The sequence below is a fragment of the Schistocerca nitens genome, chromosome 9 (assembly GCF_023898315.1).
Source record: "Schistocerca nitens isolate TAMUIC-IGC-003100 chromosome 9, iqSchNite1.1, whole genome shotgun sequence".
Classification (NCBI taxonomy): Eukaryota; Metazoa; Arthropoda; class Insecta; order Orthoptera; family Acrididae; genus Schistocerca; species Schistocerca nitens.
Genome location: NC_064622.1, coordinates 213,368,004 through 213,393,178, shown reverse-complemented (window position 1 = coordinate 213,393,178; position 25,175 = coordinate 213,368,004).

The following is a 25,175-nucleotide window of genomic DNA, read 5'->3' as shown; positions in this document are numbered from 1 at the left end:
CTGACCGCGAGAAACACCCCTGTACTGTAACGCCACTTCCCCTGGAACTTCACTACTAGAATTGCAAATGGTGGCAGGTAACGTTCTCCGGTGATTTGCCAAATTCAAACCTTTCCATTGGATTGCTTCTGGCTATAGTATTACTCATCACTCCAAACCATTCATTCAGTGTCCAGTGGTGGCGCTCTTTACACCAAGCGTCTCTTAGCGTTGATTACAGAAATGTGTGGCTTATGAGGAAAAGCTCGACCAATGCGCCCACTTTTTTAACGCTCTATGCCAGTTGGACCTCTGGCAACAGTTTGGATCATGATTCTTTCTCTGACTTCATGCGATTTTCAATCGCTCTCCTCAGTGCTCGACGATCCCTGTCCACCAGTACCCGTCTGCCTGGTGTTGGTTTAACTGTGGTAGTTCTTCGAATAGACTTCGGTAGGTTTAAAATGGATGAGATGTCACTGACAGCTTTATTAGTCAGGTGACATCCAATGACTAGTCCACGCTCGAAGGCACTGCAAGCTCTCTCCTGACTGACCCGTTCTATTGTTGCTGCTTCTTTACTGACAACACAAACCTCCCCTCCTTCTATAATTCTGCCATGTCCGTCTGTCGTGATGCATAATATTGGTTAATAGTTACATTGGGGTATGCGAGTACTTTTGATCAGCTGGTGTAGTTCTTGTTTTATACATTCACCTACACTCAAGAGCGAAGAGTAGTGCTGGGGAGAACTGACACCATGAATCCTGCAGGGCTGTCCATAAATCTGTAAGAGTACGAGGGGTTGGAGATCACTTCTGAACAGCACGTTGCAAGGCATCCCAGATAAGCGCACTGATGTTCATGTCTGGGGAGTCTGATGGCCAGCGGAAGTGTTTAAACTCAAAAGAGTGTTCCCGGAGCCACTCTGGACGTGTGGGGTGTCGCATTGTCCTGCTGGAATTGGCCAAGTCCGTCGGAATGCACAACGGACATGAATAGATGCTTACATATGCGTCACCTGTCAGAGTCATATCTAGACGTATCAGGGGTCCCATATCAATCCAACTGCAAATGCCCCACACCATTACAGAGCCTCCACCAGCTTGAACAATCCTCTGCTGACATGCGGGGTCTATGGATTCATGATGTTGTCTCCATACCCTGTATAAGTCCATCTGCTCGATACTAGTTGAAACGAGACTCATCTGACCAGGCAACATGTTTCCAGTCATCAACAGTCCAGTGTCGGTGTTGGCAGGCCCAGACCGAGGAATTTGACGATCTGTAGGCCATTTTTGCAGGGTTTAACTATCAGTGCGATATGGCGACGTGTAAAAAATAGTTTTGTCGCTGAAAGTCTCGTCTGCAGAAAGAAAAAGGCAGACAGTGCTTCCACACCAGCAGCATCAGTAATTTGGCAGGTAAATTCACAAGAGCTGATTAGAATGATCCATTCATTTGCTAGACAACCTTTATGCTGGGACATAGGAGCCTCTACATAGCAGTGAGAACGTTTGCGTTTTGGAGATGTTTGTTGAAAGCAGGACTTAGTGATTTCCAGGAAGGGAAACACGTGATGGACGGTGTGCATTCAGCGTTATTCTGGGCTATTTTCGTAAGCAGGTTCTGTTAGGACAAGAATTTCCACGCAGATAAGCTGTGACATCACGATAGCTCCTACAAAAGCGACCGTTAACTATTTCAGCAGCACTTTACGATTTCCGAGAGGCAGACTGGGTCTTATTTACATAACCATGTGACGTCAGTATAATACTGACAACCTTTTAGCTGCGCCTATGATGGTGAGTCGCTAAGCAAACATTTCGCAACAATGTGTCAGCTAAACTGGGTGGGTAAACACGTGCATGTCTAGATACGTCTCGCATGTCCCGTTAGAATCGCTAGGAGCAATGTAGCCTGTGCTATTCTGGGAAACATTACAACACATTTCTATAGCGGGTTCAGAGAGAGAGAGAGAGAGAGACTCTTGGCAGTTATTTACATCGACATGTGACGTCAGTATAATATTGAGAACCTTTAATCTGTGCCTACGATGATGAGTCACTCAGCAATTAGGTCTTTGCTGGACCACAGTTAGAGGCATCGCGCCATCAACTGTAAGCACATGTACGGCCTAGAGGCGTCGCGCATATGGGACAGGCATGAGCACACTAGACAGTGTGCACGCCTTGGGAGTTCTGTAGGGGGCCATTCACTGATACATCGCAGTTGACGGTAGTTCAAAAACAATTTTACGTGCAATGAATGTTTGTGCACTGCATTATTTACAGCTGTTTAAGCGATGTGGGCGTGGTTGCAGAGCCTTTTACATACATTATTTTGACAATGTACGAGTTGTTTGCGTCTCTGAACATCAGTTTACTGCATTATTTCGGTGATTTACGAGGTCTGTAGATTATTTACTGTGACCCCAAGCATGTCAGGGTGAGTGTTTTGGATCGGTGTAAAACGACGTGAAATCTACCCCTAAATAAATTGTATGCATTATTTCGACAGTTTATAATTAGTGAGCGTGTCTGCAGAGCGTTTTACATGCATTATTTTGACAATTTACGAGTTGTTTGCATGTCTTCACTTCAGTAGACTGTGTTATTTCGGTGATTTACGAGTAGTTTGCAGGTGTGTAAGCTGTTGAATGAATTAATTCGGTAATTTACGAGTTGTAAGCGTGTTTGTACATCAGTGTACCGCATTATTTCGGCGATTTACGAGTAGTTTGCAGGTCTGTAGACTATTTACTGTTACACCAAGCATGAACCGAGAAGTCTAAGGTGCTGCAGTCATGGACTGTGCGGCTGGTCCGGGCGGAGGTTCGAGTCCTCCCTCGGGCATGGGTGTATGTGTTTGTCGTTAGGATAATTTAGGTTAAGTAGTGTGTAAGCTTAGGGACTGATGACCTTAGCAGTCGAGTCCCACAGGATTTCACAACCACACCCAACCAAGCATGTCAGAGTTTGTGTTTTGTATGAGTGTAATAAATAAACTACATGAAATCCATCCATAATAAAATGTTCCAATATAAAAAAAGTACACTCTTTCCTCTGATGCCCTCTGATGGCAGTACTGTGTACTAGTGTACTAGGTTAGTTGGAATCCGGACCTCAAGGTGAACACACTGGATGGAGCTACTGCCTAAGACAACTCAAATTGTTTAAATAAAGACTGCATGCAAAATAAAGATTTACGTCCATCATATCCAGCAGCCCAGCACACGCTGAGGATTTTTCCCGCCAATTCCAAGGAAGAGGTGACGGTAGGATGACTTAGTGTAGTGGAGGTAGCCCAAGTGACCTATTTTCCCGCCAAAATTTTCCTGCCATTTACTTAGGTTAGTGGTGGGTGGTCCAAGTGACATTTTTTTCCCACCAAAATATGAACCTCCCTCCATTTTCTGGGAATGAGAAGGGAGGAGAGGAGGAGAGGGGGTTGGGTTAGTGGAGGTAGGCCAATTGACCTATTTTACCCTCAAAATTTGAACGTCCCACCATGACGTAATTGCTATGTTGCCAAATCTATCGCTGTCATCTTTGATCTGCCATCTTGAATAAATTTGGCAACAGTGGAGTGGGGCCATAACCCTGTTGTTCCACTACTAACGATACACTACTTTCTGAGCACTCGCTGTCGAGTACAACGTATTAGGACCTAATACTTAAGAACTCTTCGAGCCACTCACATGTCTTCGAACCTAATCCATAAGTTCATACCTTTGTTAACAGTCTGCAGTGGGACATCGTATTAAACGGTTTTCGGAAATCTGTGAACAATGAAGTTAACTGTTGCTCTTCGTCGAAGATATGCAGCATACCATATGCGGAAAGGGAAAGCTGAGTGTCACACGAGCGATGCTTTTTAAATCCCTTCTGATATGTGGGAATCTCAAAGATATCTATTATATTCGACGTGAGAATATGTTAAAGAATTCTGCTGATAACTGATGTTATTAACATAGGTCTGTAATAATGTGGTCCCGTTCTTTTACTTTTCTTATATACAGGAGTCATCCGCGCTTCTTTCCAGTCGCTTGGGACTTTGCTCTGAGCGAGTGCTTCGTGATAAATGCAAGCTAAAGGGCCAATGCTGTAGAGTACTATTATAAAACCAAACTTGGATGCCATCCGGACCTGTCGACTCATTTCTTTTCAGCTCTTTCAGCTACTTCTCTTCGCCGGGTATGCCTGTTACTATGTCCTCTATAGGGAAGACTGTGCAGCCGTCAAACAACGGTATGTTTGTAGGATCCTCGTAAGCGAATGGTTTCCTAAACGCGAAATTTAAAGTATCAGCTTTCGGGTTTTGCTGTCTTCTATTGCCACACACAAGACTGGTTGACAAGTGACTGGATAGTGTTCGGTCCTCTTGCAAGGGGACCTCACCTACTCAATTTCGTCCAGGTTTATAGTATATGCAGGGCTTGGCAAGAAACGAAAGTGACAGAAATGGGAGCTCCACATGGCCAAGCGTTTGGAAAAATTAACTTCTTTGTGGAGCAACGACTGAGGCATGAGACATTTATGTTAGATTAGTTTCCAGGCAGCGGTTGCCGTAGCGGGAAGGGTACAGAAAAGAAATCCAAGGATCGTGGAGTTGAGTCCTTATGCGGAAACTCTCTTTCAGTTTTTTATTCAACTTTACGTTACTTACAATGCGGATAAACCGAAATACGAACAATAAAAAGCCATTCTTATACAGCTCAATAAGCAATATCTCTCTCTGAAAAACTGTTGCCAACAGTCTACTTATGTCTGCATGAACCAGTAGCTTTTTTGGACCGCTGAATATTAAAAAAATGGATGATTACGCCTCAAAATAAAGGAATATGGTAATTACTTGGAAAAACCTGGAAAACTTACATCAGCCTTCTGCAAATATTTTTTGACTGATGTGATGAAGCCCTACGTGCAAGAGAACCGATTTCTTGCGTTAATTGACTCGTGGGGAAGACAAAGATATCCAAAATTATATGAAGAGATTATTCAAGATTAAGAAGGTGCTGTCGTGCAGTGCTAAATTGATTGCCCCAAATGCACTCCGTTAGTGCAACCCTGCGATATCTATTTTTTTCATCAGCTAAAGAATTTGATCAGAAAGCTTCAAAACTTTCTTTGTCTCATCGACAGAGAAAAAGAAATCACATCCTGAGAATACTGCATCAAAATACATCCCATTGTACTTCACCAGCTATCGTCGCCAACATTTGCCGAAATGAAACATTACGCGGGGTTCGCTGCCAAAATGTGCGATGGGAGAGAACCTTTTTTGAATCTAAATCTAATATCTTTTTCTATGGAAAATTTCAGTCAAGTGCGTAATTGTACATATGCGGTTTTTATAATGTGTACCCTGTTTTTACGATGAGTACCACCCCAGCACATGCAAATCATCAACTGTAAAATAATAATAGTATAAGGAAAATATAATAATTCCTATCCCAAAGAAAGTAAGTATTGACAGGTGTGAAAATTACCGAACTATAAGTTTAATGAGGCACGGCTGCAAAATACTAACACGTATTCTTTACAGACAAATGGAGAAACTGGTAGAAGCCAACCTCGGGGAAGATCAGTTTGGATTTCGTAGAAATGTTGAAATACGTGAGACAATACTGAACCTACGACTTACCTTAGAAGATACATTAAGGAAAGGCAAACCTACGTTTCTAGCATTTGTAGACAAAGAGAAAGCTTTTGACAATGTTGACTGGAATACTCTCTTTCAAGTTCTGAGGTGGCAGGGATCAAACATAGGGCGCGAAAGGCTATTTACAGTTTTTACAGAAACCAGATGGCAGTTATAAGAGTCTATGGGCACGAAAGGAAAGCAGTGGTTGAGAAGAGAGTGAGACAGTGACTTAAAAGGAGGATAAAAGACGAACATCAACACAATCAAAACGAGGATAATGGAATGTAGTCGAATTAAATCATGTGATTCTGAGGGAACTGAATTAGGAAATGAGACACTTAAAGTAGTGGACGAGTTTTGCTGTTCGGGGAGTAAAATAACTGATGAAGGTCGAAGTAGAGAGGATATAGAATACAGACTGGCAATGGCAAAGAAAGCATTTCTGAAGAAGAGAAATTTGTTAACATCGAGTATACACTTAAGTGTCAGGAAGTCTTTTCTGAAAGTATTTGTGCGGAGTGTAGCCATGTATGGAAGTGAAACATGGACGATAAATAGTTTAGACAAGAAGAGAATAGAAGCTTTCGAAATGTGGTGCTACAGAAAAATGCTGAAGATTAGATGGGTATATCATGTAACTAATGAGGAGGTAGTGAATAGAATTGGGGAGAAGAGGAATTTGTAGCACAATTTGACTAGAAGAAGGGATCGGTGAAGCCATCGGTTGGTAGAACACGTTCTGAGGCATCAAGGGATCATCAATTTAGCTGTGGAGGGAAGCGCAGAGGGTAAAAATTGTAGAAGAGAGAGGCCAAGGGATGAATACACTAAGCAGATTCAGAAGGATGTAGGTTGCAGTAGTTATTCGGGGATGAAGAAGCTAGCACAGCATAGTGTAGCATGGAGAGCTGTATCGAACCAGTCTCTAGACTGAAGACCATAACAACAACATTATTTTATATACGAAGTTGCCCTGTACACCTTAGAGTCACTTCCTGGAGATTTATTTCCAATACTAAGTAGTCTAATGCCTTTTCTTTTCATGTCTTTTATTAAAACACTAATAAATGTAATGTACTGGACATTATTTCGGTTTATTTTCAATGTAAAAATAGTAAATAAAAGAAGTTACCACATAGGGATTCGACCTCACAACCCACGGATCACCGCTGCGTACTTTTTCCACTACGCCAGCTGCTGCCTGGGAATTACCCTAACGTAAATGGTTCCCGCCTCGCCCGACCCACGTCAAATCGCTATTTCATCAAACCGCTTGGGCATCTTATCTCCTACTTCTCTCACTTTCATTTCAGGCCAATCCCTGCACATACTGTAAATTTGGACAAATCGGTGTGACGATTACTTGCGGTCCTGCGGTCCTCTTGTTAGCGATTTTAGTTAGGATTAGAATTTCTCGGTTTCTCGCAAAGATCGTCCTCTAAGGTATGACGGTGGAAGGCGTTGGACGCTTCGCGCGTCGATCTTCTTACAGACTCGTTAGTTTCTACTAACTTTTGCCTGTTGCGTTCCTTTTTGAACCGAGAGGGCAACAGTCTCTGCTCCCCCAGCATAATTTTATTATTAAACCACGGTAGGCCTTAATACATTTACTCGCGAGATGCATTCAGTTTAAACTTTGCTATAATTCCTCTTCGTCCATCACATTGGATTTAAATCACGTCCATTCATCGGCTGTGATGCTAACAACTACTTATCTGCTCTTTCTGCATAAATACTCTCCTTGCATGCTTGATGGATTTATTAACTTTAGTAACCACCGGGATCACTAATCCCTGTCTCTATACTCACACTGTCGATAAGGATAGATCCGTTTGGAGCTATATGGTCTCAAATATTTCCATTGCGTGTCGGTTGCTTAGCTAGAATGACTGTCCATAGCACCTGAAATAGACGTCCCAGTCTATATGAAGTTGCCCTGTACGCCTTATGGTCACTTCCGGGACATTTATTTACAATCCCAAAGACTCCTTTTCCTTTTGTTTTCACGCCTTTTATTACAATACTAATAAATGTAAGATACTGAACATTATTTCGGTTTCTCTGCAGTGCAAGTGACGTAAAAATCGAAAAGAAAAGAAGTTTCCAGATAGTAAATAGACCTTAAGACCCACGGATTGCCTGCAACCAATATTGCATGCATTAGAGCAGTTTCTGCATTTCACAGCATATGTAAAAATAGTTCGCAAATTGCAAATACGGTTGCACAACACATATGCAATTTACCAGAGACCTATCAAAATCTGTGCGGCACTGTGACTGGAATCTGGCTTTCCAACTTGTAGCTAGCAGTCGGCTTAAACACTTCGGCTATCCGAGCACGCCCCCAGGATCTATCCAAACCTCTACACGTCTCCACATGCATGCATGTCTGAAGAAACATCGAACTATACAGACATTGTAAGATACGGACGTTGCACTAACGCATTTCGTGCCAAAGCGGAGGCAACCTGACGAGAAAACTAAATTAGTCTTTCCATGTGAAGGAATCAGAAATTGTGCGAGCACTATCGGATGTACACACTTGTAAATGTGGAGGTTTTTGTCGATCCCTGATAGTCGAAGTGGTTAAGGCGACCGTTCGCAGCAAGTCGGAAATCCGGTAACTGTATTCATAATTGTCGAATACATTTCATAATATTGCACGATCTGGGTATTTACGCGTTACTGAGTGTAGACTTCCTTTTAAAGATCCTATAACTGTTTTAACGGAGTCGGGTAACCGGTAAAAACATCCGATACTTAACTTTAGTTCACCTAGGGCTGCTATTCGAGTCCAGATACCTTCACAATTACATTCACTTTCGACCTCGTTAGACAATATATTGTTATCGATACAATGAACACTCCCACTTCGATTCGACTAAGCTGTCTTTTCGAGATACATTCCAGGCATCGCTAAATATTTCTTAGCTTTCAGTTTCTGATTTCAGCTCGTCCTGGTTCCGATAATAATGAGCGCTACAACTGGAAGGAAGTAAATTCAGGAACTTTACTACAAATGTTTCGACAATTTATTGTTGTAAATATTGACCGTCGAAGTGTCTTTACTTCTTACGTGATCTGATTACGCTCTCTGTATATTCACTGGCGGGCGTTCATCTGAGAGCCTCAGACAACTGTCTAGCCTAAAGAAACCCATATGCACTCCACAAATACTCTGCTACGCGAGTAGCTACTTCATTTGTGTAGTGCATCCCTGACCTACGAAGTGGAGTCCTGTAATTCTCCACCCCATATCACAGGCACAGAAATCTGTAGCCAAGACTATCACAGAATCCACGGAGCCTCTAGTTGAGACGCTGTACTTGGTTCCAATCCAAAGGAACCCGATCGACTCTGGGAGTAATGATGTAAGTTGTGAGGTCGGCTTGCACCCAAGGAACGAAGCCAACAGCTTCACCACTCCAGCCAGCCAGCTGCAGGAACTGAGGATGACCTCAGATTACAAGCAACAAGCTTCAATGGTGCCGAACGAACCATAACTTGCAGACGACTGCACGCCGCTCCCTTGATAGCCTCAGGCAGGGCCTCCTCCACATCGTTCATGAGGTCCCATGGCAGTCATACCGAGCGCATATTGGACTTCTTTCCATCCCTGGACGCTATGTTCCCTAAGGGGCTCCGTAATTCACAACTCACTTAACACTGGAGTTCCCAATAACTAGCAAACCCGTCTCTCTGTATGCCTGCTTGGACCCTGCTAAAGGAGCGGGGGGTGAATGGGTGTGGCCTGACGGCGTGCCTCCATACGGGCTCTCGGCCTCGAGCGACAGGACCACTTGACAACCCGCCAATCACCCCGTGGTGAACGTGGATCCCCCGCGATTGGTAGGCTGGAAAGTGCTCGAAAGCTGAACCCCTTGGGCGAAACATGATGTTTGAAGGTCTCAAGTGTATCTTTTGAGTGTAGATTACTTTCACGAGTGCATATATAGTGTGCTGTTTTACTTATGATGATGAGAGAAGGAAGTGAGGGGGTGAAACCCGGTGCCATAGCCTGCTCCTCTCTAACAGAACCAAGGGGCGGAGTGGGGGGGGGGGGGGGGGTGTTACCTAGCTTAGCATAAGTTTCCGCAATCAGAAACCTTACCCAACTTCGTCGGCCAAATACTGGCAGAAAAATTTCTTCCACCACCAGGGTTCGAACGAGCTACCTCCTAGATAAGCGCCACTGTACAGGCGTGGGTTAGCGTTCTTGGCTACGAAAGCGCGGAATGTTTACAAGCTTTCTCCATTCTACTGTAGAAATAAGTGGCTGTGTTCTGCCTTTGACAGAGATATTTCTGATTGGCTTCCATAGTGAGGCTGGTAAAACGCAACGAATAGCTGCATCTCTTACTTTGGTTAGTATCTTCTGATGCCTTCTTTAAATATCCTATGATTACATACAACACGAAACTACACAAAGTCTTCTGACGACTGTCTGGATCAGAATCTTGGAAGTGCAATTTCTACTCCTATTTAAGAATCAGTGTTTCTTACTTAACAATAAGACAGACTGCTTTCCAATCTGATTTGACGTATTTGGGACGGATGTTCTATCGACTTGGTGAACCTCGCAGAAAAATTAAAATAAGTATACCGATTGCAGAGTTTCCAACAGTTCGACCCCCTCTCCCCCTCCCCCCCATCCCCAGGCGCCCGCGTAGGTGGCCTACTTTTGGGAAATGCCGTTCCTGTTTGGAGAATTCGCATTTAAAAGTGGTCATCAGAATGCAAATTACTACCAAATTTCCACTGAACAGTGTTCATAGGGGTAAATGAGCTGAAGAAGAGGTCAGTGGTTGAGAACTGCTGTTGCGCTGTTCAAGTGCATACTTGCTTGCCGTTCAAAATACAAGTGACCTAGTGTATGGAGCCCCAGAGCACGTCAAATGAGTCTAAATTTCGTAGGAAGGAGAGTGGATTGCGAGTTTTCTAAGAAGGTAACAGAGAGTCTCTGTATTGGGAAATCATTCAATGGAAATTAAGAAACATACAGTAAAATCAAGTCTCTGGAGAGGTCAAGTTCACTAATCACATTCATTTGTGATACGAACTCATTTTGCCTAACCCAAAATGATATCCAACAAGAAAAATACGCCAACTCGCTGACACCTATGTTCCTAAATTTTTTATGCTTAGGACTAACGCAGCTGGACGGTAATTTTTTAGAAAATACACAAATTATTTTATTTTATGGGCTCATCAGAGTACAAGGCGTTCAGAGGCAACCTGAAAATCTTGTGACAGTGTGGCAGCATAGGTTGTGCTGATAAACAATTGTTACGAAAAAAATTCGATACGTTGCGCCTTTTCCGAGTTAACTGATGTCGTTTGGTTTCCTAAACCAGAGAAAGAGAGTGATAGAAAAATTATACATGGGACGGCAGTAAATATCGGACCCGAGCCAAAGGCTGAGCAGTCTCGTGCGCTACCATCTCCACTATAAGAACAACTGATACTAATTGTCAAATCAAACACCTTTCAGTCGTCTAATTCCCAAATTGTTATTTTATTTGGCTGACAGTTTCGGCGATTTACTACGCCATCTTCAGCCCTCCTGACAGACTTGTAGGAATATTCTGCGCTCGATTACGATTAAAATAGGGGCTAGCGTTCAGATACTGGTAACTGTAGAATTATGCTTAATACAAGGATCACTTCAACCATCATCTGCCGATCGGAATCGAGGTAGGAATCTTCCTACACGTCAGTCAGGTGGCGTGAAGATGGCGTAGTAAATCGCCGAAACTGGTAGCCAAATAAAAGAACAGTTTGGAAATTAGACGGCTGAAAGGTGTTTGATTTGACATTTTGTACCGAACACCCGAGTCCCGCAACCATCTCTGAATAGATGGACATACAGAGATACTAACTGTTCTTGCGAGCCGTTTGAATTTACGCGCACGACGGCCTGGTTGACTAACTTGAATGTGTTACTGGGAAACTGCAACATATCGAATTTTCTTCTTAACAATTATTTCTCATCACAACCCACCCTGCAACAGCTTTACAGACTGTTGCTGACCCCCTGTATACACACACCATGAAAAAATAAATTGCTCTTCCGCGCATTTACTGCATTCTGTTAGTATGCTATAGTTTGTGTTGGTGCATTGTTATTGTCATTCACTCATATACCAGTGCACTCAACTGCGGGACCAAGAGTCAGTCAGACCCGTACCAAGTAATAGCTGCTGAACTGGTACACCAGACATGCTGAGTGCGAGTTTTAGATGTGTTTCCATACTTATGCAGGTGTAAAGACCGCCTAGCCAGTTAGATATTTATTTCGATATTTTTCAATTTAATATTTTTTTAACGCTCAGTTGAACCCGTCGAGGCCTACGTGTCACGGAGTTCCTTATGGAAAAAAAAATTGGTCATGTAGGATCGTCGCTTCAGCAGAGACAGTTTTTTTCCTGTGGAAGGCGGTCTGCTGACATCCTGCCCGTTATGCGCCCGCTGCACGTAGCCAGTTGAATAGAAGAGCTGCGGGAAAGGAGTCGCGTGTTGATTGCTGGCCGTCGCTGGAGAGCGCCAGTTCCAAGCCGTTAGCTCTCCCTGGCACCGGTACTCAGCTAGCCAGCTCGCATTTCCTTTCTGACCCCTTTTGTGGACTTAAGTTCCTCGATGACTAACTTGCTTTCCTAAAGCGTCGCCTCTCGGCCGCACTAGGATTGGCTAGCGCCTGCAAACCAGCCTGGACGTGCCCGTCTGTATTCCGAATTAGGAACCAACTTCCTTCCGTTCATGAAATCTACGTCCTACACATTAACGGTCCCTAAATGATCCCCATGCCCTGACTACTCTGATCACGATCACCCTGCAGCTATACAAAGCCAAATCCCAATAAGGTTCCCCAGCTCCGTCTCAGGTACACAACACACAAACAGTGGAAGCGAAAACACACAAACTAAAATGTTCACGTCTCACAGACAGGTGGCACAGACAGTTTCTTATTTCTTTACAGTAACTAGGTATTGCAGGGACAGGAAGGGCATACGACTATCGGATAAATATGAATGAATAATTCCGTAACTGCAGATGTGTAGCAGGTCACATTTAGCTGACCCGACCGTATCGAGACAGACGCTGAACATTTATTCTACAGAGCTGGAATATCTGCAGCTTTTCGAGATTTGAAGTAAATACAGGTAAATATCGCTTTGGATCGGAAGATATCATGTCTGGTTTCAGGCGGCTATTCGTAGTGGTACAGGCTGTCAGTCTTGCTTGAGAGACAAAAGCAGAGCTCACCATTTGCAGCATAGTTGACAGGACCGATTTCAGAACTCTGGTACAGAGCCGAGTGGAGAGTCTGAATCAGAGGCTCAGACAGTTCTGCGACCATGTAGGCTGCAGATTCCTCGACTTGTGTGATGGGGTGGTTGGGTCTCGCGTTTAGCTAAATAGGTCAGGAGTCCATTACACGGAGGCGGCGGCTACACGGGTAGCAGGAGTTATAAGGCGTGGATTGGGAGTTTTTCTTTTTGGGTTAGAAGGTCTCGGGGAAACACAAAAAGGGCTTTAGTCACAAAGGGTGACGGTCGAACACAAGAAGAACGTAGATCCAGAAACCATCGGTATAACAGCTGTAAATTGTCATACCTGTGTTGGGAAAATTCCAGAGCTCCAAGCGCTAATAGAAAGCACTGGTGCTCAAATCGTTATAGGCACTGAAAGCTGGCTAAAGCCGGAGATTTTTGCGAAGGACCTGACTGTGTTCAGAGGTGATGGGGATAAACACGGCGGTGGCGTATTTGTTGCTATTAGAAGTAGTTTATCTTGTAGCGAAATTGAAGTAGATAATTACTATGAATTAGTATGGGTAGAGGTTACCCTTGGTAGCCGGAAAAAAAATAGCAATTGAATCCTTTTACCGACCTCCCAATTCAGTTGATTCGTTTGCTGAAAGGTTCAAAGAAAGCAAGAATCAAATTGCAAACACCTACCGACACATAGAATTATGGGTTGGTGGCGACTTCAATTTACCGTCGATATGTTTGCGAAAAATCCGGAGGTACACGTACAACATCGTACGAAATCGTGCTGAACGCATTCTCTGAACATCATTTCGAGCAGTTAGTTCATGAGGCCACTCGAATAGTGAACGGTTGTGACAGCACACTTGAGCTGTCAGTAACAAAGAATCCTGAGCTAATAACGAGCATCAAAACAGATACAGGGATTAGTGAACACAGGGTTGTAACGAGACTGAATATTGTTATTCCAAAATCCTCCAAAAATAAACGAAAAATATACTTATTCAAAAAAGCAGATATAAATTGGTTTTACGTTTTCCTGAGAGACAATCTCCACTCCTTCCAAATTAACAATGTACCGATAAGTGTACTAAGATGCGACTTTAATTCAAAGAAATAATATTGATAGCAGCTGAGAGATTTATACCAAACAAACTAACAAAGGATAGAGCTGTAACCCCTTGGTAGACAAAACGTATCAGAACACTGTTGCAGAAACAACGAAAGGAGCATGCAAAATTTAAACGAACGCAAAGTCTCCAAGATTGGCGATCATTTACAGAAGCTAGAAATTTAGCACGGGCTTCAATGGGAAATGCTTATAACAATTTCCAAAGCGAAACTTTGCCTCGAAACCTGGCAGAAAATCCAAATTTAGAACGGACTTCAATGCGAGATGCTTATAACAATTTCAACAACGAAACTTTTCCTCGAAACCTGGCAGAAAATCCAAAGAGATTCTGGTCATATATAAATATGTAAAATATGGTAACGGCAAGACACAACCAATGCCTTCAGTGCGCAATAGCAATATAAATACTACCGTTGACAGTGCTGCTAAAGCTGAGTTACTAAACACTGTCTTCCGAAATTCCTTCACCAAAGAAGACAAAGTAAATATTCCAGAATTAGAATCAAGAACAGCTGCCAATATGAGTAACTTAGAAGTAGATACCCTGTGAGTAGTGAAGCAACTTAACTCACTTAATAAAAGCAAGCCTTCCGGTCCATACTGTATACTACTTAAGTTTCTTTCAGAGTAGCTCCACACTTAACAATAATGTACAATCGCTCGCTCTACGAAAGATCCGTAACCAATGACTGGAAAGTTGCACAAGTCACGCCAATATTCAAGAAAGGCAGTAGGAGTAATTACAGGCCCGTATCATTAACATCGATTTGCAGCAGAATTTTGGAACATACATTATGAATTACCTCGAAGATAACGGTCTATTGTCACACAGTCAACACGGATTTAGAAAACGTCGTTCCTGCGAAACACAACTAGCTCTTTACTGACATGAAGTGTTGACTGCTATTGACAAGGGTTTCAGATTGATTCCATATTTCTAAATTTCCAGAGGGCTTTTGACCCTGTACCTCACAAGTAGCTTGTAGTCAAACTGCGTGCTTCTGGAATACCCTCTCGGTTATGTGACGGGATTCCTGATTTCCTGTCAGAGAGGTCACAGTTAGTAGTAACTGATGCAAAATCATCGAGTGAAACAGAAATGATTTCTTGCGTTCCCCAAGATAGTGTTATAGGCCCTCCGCCGTTCCTTATCTATATAATCGATTTAGGAGACAATCTGCTCAGCCGTCTTAGGTTCTTTGCAGATGATGCTGTCGTTTATCGTCTAGTAAAGTCATCAGAAGACCAAAACAAATAGCAAAGATATATGTATCAGTTCTGAACATGGCTGTTATTCAGCCACCGTATATCAGTTTCAATATAAGATTAAACAGTCCACCGGTTTGCATAAATGGGTACATTGACGTAAGTGTCGACATCTACTGGGGGTGTCTTCATCAGAATGAACAGTTGAGAAATCATAAAATTACATAGCTAAAAAGGAATAGTCAGCTATGCTCAAGTCAAAAGTAAAACAAAACGTTGTAACTTTTTCCACGAGTATCCATCTTGCACAGAGCATAACTTAATCATAGCCAACACTTGGTTCAAGAATCGTGAAAGAAGGTTGTATACAGGGAAGAAGCCTTGAGATAATGGAAGGTTTCAGATAGATTATATAATGGTAAGACAGAGATTCAGGAACCAGGTTTTAAACTGTAAGACATTTCCAGTGGCAGATGTGGACTCTGACCACAATTATTGGTTATGAACTGTAGATTAAAACTGAAGAAACTGCAAAAATGTGGGAATTTGAGGAGATGGGACCTGGAAAAACTGAAAGAACCAGAGGTTGTACAGAGTTTCAGGGAGAGCATTAGGGAACGATTGACAAGAATGGGGGGAAGAAATACAGTAGAAGAAGAATGGGTAGCTTTGAGAGATGAAATAGTGAAGGCAGCAGAGGATCAAGTAGGTAAAAAGACGAGGGCTAATAGAAATCCTTGGGTAGCAGAAGAGATACTGAATTTACTTGATGAAAGGAGAAAATACAAAAATGCAGTAAATGAAGCCGGCAAAAAGGAATACAAACGTCTCAAAAATGAGATCGACAGGAAGTGTAAAATGGCTAAGCAGGGATGGCTAGAGGACAAATGTAAGGATGTAGAGGCGCGTATCACTAGGGGTAACATAGATACTGCCTACAGGAAAATTAAAGAGACCTTTGGGGAAAAGAGAACCACTTGTACGAATATCAAGAGCTCAGATGGAAACCCAGTTCTAAGCAAAGGAGGGAAGGCAGAAAGGTGGAAGGAGTACATAGAGGGTGTATACAAGGGCGATGTACTTGAGGACAATATTATGGAAATGGAAGAGGACGCAGATGAAATGGGAGATATGATACTGCGTGAAGAGTTTGACAGAGCATTGAAAGACCTAAGGAAATACTAGCCCCCGCAGTACACAACATTCGATTAGAACAACTGATAACCTTCGGAAATCCAGCCTTGACAAAACTTCCATCTGGTAAGCAAGATATATGGGACAGGTGAAATACCCTCAGACTGCAAGAAGAATATAATAATTCCAATCCCAAAGAAAGGAGGTATTGAGAGATGTGAAAATTACCGATCTATCAGTTTAATAAGCCATGGCTGCAAAATAACAACACGAATTATTTACAGACCAATGGAAAAACTGGTAGGAGCCAACCTCGGGGAAGATCAGTAGAAATGTTGGAACACATGAGGCAATACAAACCCTACAACTTATCTTAGAAAATAGATTAAGGAAAGGCAAACCTACATTACTATCATTTGTAGACTCAGAGAAAGCTTTTGAAAATGTTGACTGCAATACTCTCTTTCAAATTCTGAAGGTGACAGGAGTCAAATACAGGGAGCGAAAGGGTATTTACAATTTGTACCGAAACCAGATGGCAGTTATAAGAGTCGAGGGGTATGAAAGGGAAGGAGTAATTGGGAAGGGAGTGAGACAGGGTTGTAGCCTCTCCCCGATGTTATTCAATCTGTATATTGAGCAAGCAGTAAAGGAAACAAAAGAAAAATTTGGAGTAGGAATTAAAATCCGTGGTGAAGAAACAAAAACTTTGCGGTTCGCCGATGACACTGTAGTTCTGTCAGAGACAGCAAAAAACCTGGAAGAGCAGCTGAACGGAATGGGCAGTGTCTTGAAAGGAGGATATAAGATGAACTTCAACAAAAGCAAAACGAGGATAATGGAATGTAGTCGAATTAAATCGGGTGATGCTGCGGGAATTAGATTAGGAAATGAGACGCTTAAAGTAGTAAATGAGTTTTGCTATTTGGGGAGCAAAGTACCTGATGATGGTCGAAGTAGAGAGGATATAAAATGTAGACTGACAATGGAAACGAAAGCGTTTCTGAAGAAGAGGAATTTGTTAACATCGAGTATAGATTTAAGAGTCAGGAAGTCGTTTCTGAAAGTATTTGTATGGAGTGTAGCCATGTATGGAAGTGAAACATGGACGGTAAATAGTTTGGACAAGAAGAGAATAGAAGCTTTCGAAATGTGGTGCTACAGAAGAATGCTGAAGATTAGATGGGTAGATCACATAACTAATGAGGAGGTAATGAATAGGGTTGGGGGGAAGAGGAGTTTGTGGCACAATTTGACTAGAAGAAGGGATCGGTTCGTAGGACATATTCTGAGGAATTAAGGGATCACCAATTTAGTATTGGAGGGCAGCGTGGAGGGTAAAAATCGTAGAGGGAGACCAAGAGATGAATACATTAAGCAGATTCAGAAGGATATAGGTTGCAGTAGGTACTGGGAGATGAAGAAGCTTGCACAGGATAGAGTAGCATGGAGAGCTGTATCAAACCAGTCGCTGGACTGCAGACCACAACAACAACATCATCCATCTGGCAACAACATCAGACTTTGACGGCTATTTAATCTTATATTGAAAAGATATTTGTATGGTGCAAAAATTACCAATTGCCCCTAAATAATGAAAAGTGTAAGGTCGTCCACATGAGTGCTAAAAAGAACCCGTCAAACTTGGGTTACACGGTAAATTAGCCTAATCTAAAGACCGTAAATTTAGCTAAATACCAAGGAATTACAATTACGAACAACTTAAACTGGAAAGAACGTATAGAAAATGTCGTGGGAGAAGCGAACCAAAGACTGCGTCTTATTGACAGAACACTTAGAAGTTGCAACTAGTACAGAGGCCATCTACACCATGCTTGTCCGTCCTCTTTCGGGGTACTGCTGCACGGTGTGGGTTTCTTACCAGGTAGGATTAACGGAGTACATCGACAAAGTTCAAAGAAGAGCAGCACGTTTTGTATTATCGTGAAATAGGGGAGAGAGTGTCACTGACATGGTACAGGATTTGGGGTGGACATCATTAAAACAAAGGCACTTTTCGTTGCACCGGAATCTTCTCACGAAATTTCAATCACTTTTCCTCCAAATGCGAAAATATCTTGTTGACGCCGACCTATGTAGGGAGAAATGATAATCATAATAAAATAAGGTAAATCGCTGCTCGCACGGAAAGATAGAGGTGTTCGTTTTTGCCGCGCACTGTTTTAGACTGGAATAATAGGGAATTTTTGTGAAGGTGGGTCGATGAACCCTCTGCCAGGTACTTAAGTGTGATTTGCAGAGTATCCATGTAGAGGTAGATGTAGAATGCCTTTTAGAAAAAAAATTCATTTATGAAGTTCTCCGTTACGGCATCTTCGTCTGTTATAAAAACAATGGAGGTGACCTCCATAGTTCACTACACCAGCTGCACGAAATGTGCAAGGAATACAATTTAAAATTTCTAGTAATAAAGCAGTCATCATGACACTCCGAGGAAAGAAGCCCGTCAGATCAAAAATTGCATCACATAATTCAGTTTTAGACCAGGCTTCTCTAGTCTCTTACTTAAACTGTTATATAAATTTTGATTTTGACTCTGATATTGAAAGTAAAATACACAAAAGGCCACAAAACATAAAAAGAGTCACCATGAAATTCTATAAAGTGATGGCGGTTCTTGTCTTATCCCCCAGAAGGCAGAGCCAGGCTAACGCAAATAAAAATCCGGTTAAGTGCGAGCTGGACTCGCGTGGTGAGGGTTCCGTACAAACTTAATTATACGTATAGGTCGTTCATACATCCTGGGAAACGAGGATTTCGACTATTTTTGCCTATTATCCACATCGATACCGGCAAGATATCAAAATAAAGGACTTAAATGGCCATATTTTTTGACGGGATTGATTTACAGGCTTTTATTTCTTACACCAGCAAGGGACCATAGACCTTAGTATGTGGCATAAATTTCAACTTGATAATTTAATATGTTTACCCGTTCCTGACAAAAAGGCTCCTAACAGACGGGCAGACATACAGTCGGACAACAAATGGCAAAAAATTAGTGTGATGGAATTACAAATTAGCAATTTTCGAATTTTTTTCTTTACTCATACTGCGGAACCTTGCTTGCTGCCAAATTTCACGATTCCAGGTCAACCGGAAGCACCCTCTAGATTTTGGTGAGTGAGTTGGCGAGTGTGAAAATATGAGACACAGGTGCCTTAGCTTTTGATTGCATTGATGTAGAAGCTTAAATTTTTTACATACGTCTACCCGATCCTGAAAAAAAAAAATGGGACAGACAGACTGATAGAAAGACGGACAACAGAGGGATTCGATAAAATTCAAACATTAGAAATGTACTTTCTGAGGAGGACGAAGGCTGCAGAAGAAGAGACTTGATTGGAAATGAAGATATCGGTACTGAAATAAATATTTTCAGTACACGAGCAGACGAAAAAATTCAGAGTACACAACACTGTAAATAGGCTGTTTAGGTTTTTATGTTGGTAACGTCACGTAGCGCTCTGTATGAAAATCACTGGCTGTGCTGTGTGCAGTCTGTGGCTGGTTGGCGTTGTTGGAATATTCGCTACTGTAGTGTTGGGCAGTTGGATATGAACAGCACGTAGCGATGCGCAGTTGGAGGTGAGCCGCCAGCAGCAGTGGTAGATGTGGGTGCCTTAGCTTTTGATTGCATTGATGTAGAAGCTTAAATTTTTTACATACGTCTACCCGATCCTGAAAAAAAAATGGGACAGACAGACTGATAGAAAGACGGACAACAGAGGGATTCGATAAAATTCAAACATTAGAAATGTACTTTCTGAGGAGGACGAAGGCTGCAGAAGAAGAGACTTGATTGGAAATGAAGATATCGGTACTGAAATAAATATTTTCAGTACACGAGCAGACGAAAAAATTCAGAGTACACAACACTGTAAATAGGCTGTTTAGGTTTTTATGTTGGTAACGTCACGTAGCGCTCTGTATGAAAATCACTGGCTGTGCTGTGTGCAGTCTGTGGCTGGTTGGCGTTGTTGGAATATTCGCTACTGTAGTGTTGGGCAGTTGGATATGAACAGCACGTAGCGATGCGCAGTTGGAGGTGAGCCGCCAGCAGCAGTGGTAGATGTGGGTGCCTTAGCTTTTGATTGCATTGATGTAGAAGCTTAAATTTTTTACATACGTCTACCCGATCCTGAAAAAAAAAAATGGGACAGACAGACTGATAGAAAGACGGACAACAGAGGGATTCGATAAAATTCAAACATTAGAAATGTACTTTCTGAGGAGGACGAAGGCTGCAGAAGAAGAGACTTGATTGGAAATGAAGATATCGGTACTGAAATAAATATTTTCAGTACACGAGCAGACGAAAAAATTCAGAGTACACAACACTGTAAATAGGCTGTTTAGGTTTTTATGTTGGTAACGTCACGTAGCGCTCTGTATGAAAATCAGAGTTTTGAGAGCGGACGATCTGGACGTGTGTCCGTCATAAAAACGAAATTTGTAAGACTGGATGTCATGAACTGATACATATATATATTTTATGACTTTGGAACACCATTAAGGTAAATACATTGTTTGTTCTCCATCAGACTCTTTCATTTGCTAACTATGCCTATCAGTAGTTAGTGTTAGCTGGCAGTATTGGCGCTCGCTGTATTGCATTAGTTCGAGTAACGAAGATTTTTGTGAGGTAAGTGATTCATGAAGGGTATGGGTTATTGTTAGTCAGGGCCATTCTTTTGTAGGGATTATTTAAAGTCAGATTGCGTTGTGCTAAAATTATTGTGTGTCAGTTCAGTGTTGATCAGAATAAGTATAGAGAGAAATGTCTGAGTACGTTGAGTTCTGCTCAGCTGTTTGAAAATCAAATAACGTAAGATGTTTACCAGCACAGTAACTCATAAATTTTTCTAAGGGAAGGTTTCATATGTCGACCCTTAGCCGAGGATACCTCACTGGAATCTTCTGATTTCTTCTTGTAGTTTGTGTAATTAGTGTAGCTATTGTTTATTGCTATGCGGTAATTGTAGAGAGAATTTCCTTTGTAGTTGTAGTTTTTCATTGTTGTACAGTTGTGGCATGCATATAGATTTCCACTAAGTATTTCACAGCTGCGCTTGCAATTAACTAGATATTATTTTGAGTGCTATGTCAATGTGTTTTCTTATTTTTGCTCTTCAAATTGTGCTTTCCTTGTTATTGTGTGAAATACGTGATAATTATGGTGTGTGAAAAACGTAACACTAGGCTCCAAAGTAAATTGAGAAATGATAGTGACGACGAGCGTAGCTTATCAGCACCACCGTGTAATGAATTCACAGACATTCAAAGTAGTAATTTGGTAATTGTGCATAGGGAAATGTAGATAATGGTGTAGATAGTGAAACAATTAGTGAACAGGGAAGCATGATCGATCGATCGGTCGGCAACAGCTCGCCTCAGGATTCCGAAATGACAAGACACAATCTTGAAAAGATTCAGGTTTTGCGTCCTCACCGTTTTCTCAAATAAGAACAAGACACATTTTCTGCTTTTCAAAATGCGGATATTGCCGGTTCAAATGCACTGCCGAATAGCACTGAGGGACATGTTTCAGACACCAGTGCATTGTTATTACAATTAATGCAACAAATGGGACAAAAGCTTCAAAAGTTAGACACAATGGAACAAAATCTTCAAAAGTTAGACGCAATGGAACAACACCAGAGACAAACACAGCAAAAGCTTCAAAAGTTAGACACCACGCTTGAACAAACACGTGAAGGTTTAACTGCTGAGTTACTTAAAATCGAAATATCAAAAAGTCTGTAATGACGTAAAAACCCAAATTTGTGAGCATTTCCAAACTATTTTTTCACGTCATGAAAATGCATTAAGGAATCACGAAGCAGCCATAAAGGAACTGCAAACTATTGTTCATGAAAATCACGACATCTTGCAAGCTGACTCAGTTGCGTCTACCGATTCGGTTACGCAACTTGCAAAAACTCAGCAAAACTTAAAGGGCACAGTACATACGTTTTCAACACGAATGGATACTCTGAAACTTGGTTCAGAAAAACACACTGAGCAAATCAGTTCATTATCGGAGAAAGTAGCCGAGCTTTCGGATCAGTTCACTAACTTATCTACAAAGGTAGATGATGATCTGAATGACACAAGACCCGTAGCCTTCACTGACACAGAAGAGTATGAACAAATTAAGAAATTTAAACAAAATCAAAATCAAATTAATACGCAACACAAAAGAGAAATCCGGGAAGTACAAGATCATTGGCACAAGTAATACAAAAATTACATATTTCAGAGGACACTCGCGCTCCAACACAGGAAGAGGGATTTCGAAATACGGGAAAGCCACAAAATAATAACACAGGGCATTTCGGAAATTATGAAAGAAATTGGCAAGGAGCACCAAATTTTGAGATGGAACCGCCGACACGACGTAACAATGACTGCCGATATGCGACTCGCCGACACGAGGGCTTTGACTATAAGCTGTTCATTACTACACGTAAATTCAAAACATTTAAGAATTCTGGCAACGACATTCATCGACAAGCGTGGCTTCATCAATTCTCTCATTGTTTTCCTTCCAACTGGTCATTAGAGCACAGTTTAGAATTTATTTGTGCCTAGTTAGAGAATGAACTAGCTGTAAGAATGCGATCGGTCATTCACGATTGTCACAGTTAAGGAGAATTTTATCATGCCTTCCTCTTAGCATACTGGTCTCAAGCTACACAAGACCGAGTAAAACACAGCATCATAATAATGAAAAATTTCGAACAATCTGAATTTTCCAGTCTTGTGAAATATTTTTAAGACATGTTGCATAAGAATCAGTATCTGTCAAACCCATACAGCCCCTCAGAACTCATGCGCATTTGCTTAATGAAATTGCCTGAACATTTAAGACATATTATTTTGGCAGGACGTTGCAAAGACGACATTGAAGCTTTTAAGGAACTGTTACAAGAATTGGAAATTGACACTGACAATCGCGGGACGCGAAAACAGGAACACAACAATTACAGGTCACATCCGTCACAATTCCGCGATGAAAGAAATAATAACTGAACACGACAAGGCTATTCTTACAACGCAAATCGTGACCAAAACAGACACTACCCGTATGACAACCGTTGGCAGAGTAATAATAATTACAAGGGAAGATCACCTCTCCGCGGTAATGACTAAGACAGAGACAATCAGAGAAACAGACAATATGGGAACCAATATAATTATTATCAAAATGGTTCAAATGGCTCTGAGCACTATGGGACTTAACATCTGAGGTCATCAGTCCCCTAGAACTTAGATCTACTTAAACCTTACTAACCTAAGGACATCACACACATCCATGCCCGAGGCAGGATTCGAACCTGCGACCGTAGCGGTAGCGCGGTTCCAGACTGAAGCTCCTAGAACCGCTCGGCCACTCCGGCCGGCAATTATTATCAAGGGAGACAGAATAACTTCAGTCGCAACGGTCCACCGCGCAGTTATGATTCCGGGACAAATTCTCCACGACATGACTGACAAAAAGAAACTGTGTAAACTACCGACGTAACGACAGACCTGAATGTCATCAGAACTGGCGGGATTCAAACAGGGCAGGGCCCTCTCGAAAAAAGTGAAGCTGTAGAATTTAGGTCTCCTAATCCCAATAACGACGCGCACCTTCAAAGAAACAGACAATGACTCGCACCGCAGGCAGCCACATGCGCCGGCTGGCTCAGAGAAAAATAACATAGACGCTAACCTTGAGAAAAATTTTAGCATTCCTTACCGACGTATACAACATGATAATTGCTTTGAAGTTGAAAATCTGCGTAATAGGAAGAGTAAAGGATTGCACCACATTTCACATGTAAAGCCGTTTATTGAGAGATAATCTGCTTTTTAACTTAACCTTTGATATAAAATTTTTCGCTTCACGTTACTAGTACTCTTTGTCACACTTAGAAACTGTTAACATGCAACAATGTTTGAAGTTAACTATCCAGTCAAGAACCTAGGCAACTTATTTAGACAGTAATTACGAATGCATTATTATAGTGAACAGACGACACACTGTTATAGTGTGTACATTCTTGCTTGTTAGTTGCACGATTACGTAACGACTATAAGGCTCACATACTTAGAATATATACCGGTATTGCTAATGAGATTTTAATGCAACATTTCGGTTTACTTGAAAATACATTCTGGGTTTAAAGTACTTTCTGAGAGATACCAGATGAAACAGTGGTTAGTTTATTTGACAGCTACACGATTATATCACGACGCTACTAATGGGCGACACAATTTATATTATTGCTTTTGTGCTTTATCTGATTTATATCTACACAGTTTTTCTGAATTGTTCTGGAAAGTGAAACGTTTTAGTAGTAACTTTGTGGTATAGCTACAATGAGACAGCCTTTTTCGTAGCACAACAATACATTACTGTATAGTAATTTCTTGATCACGTAATGTACGTAATAACTACGATATCTATGCGCATAGCATTTCACTTTTGTTTATTACCTGGTAAGTACATTGACTTCTACAGAACTTTGCTTACGGACGACGATGATTACGACACTTGGCACATTTTTTACCCTTAAGTAATGACAGAGATGAAATTTTATTTTGTCTGTACTTTGTGAACTCTTTATATTTTTTCGGAACCATTTATAAAATTTTTGTGGGGAGCATGGGTCTATGTAAGTAGGCTGTTTAGGTTTTTATGTTGGTAATGTCACGTAGCGCTCTGTATGAAAATCATTGGCTGTGCTGTGTGCAGTCTGTGGCTGGTTGGCATTGTTGGAATATTCGCTATTGTAGTG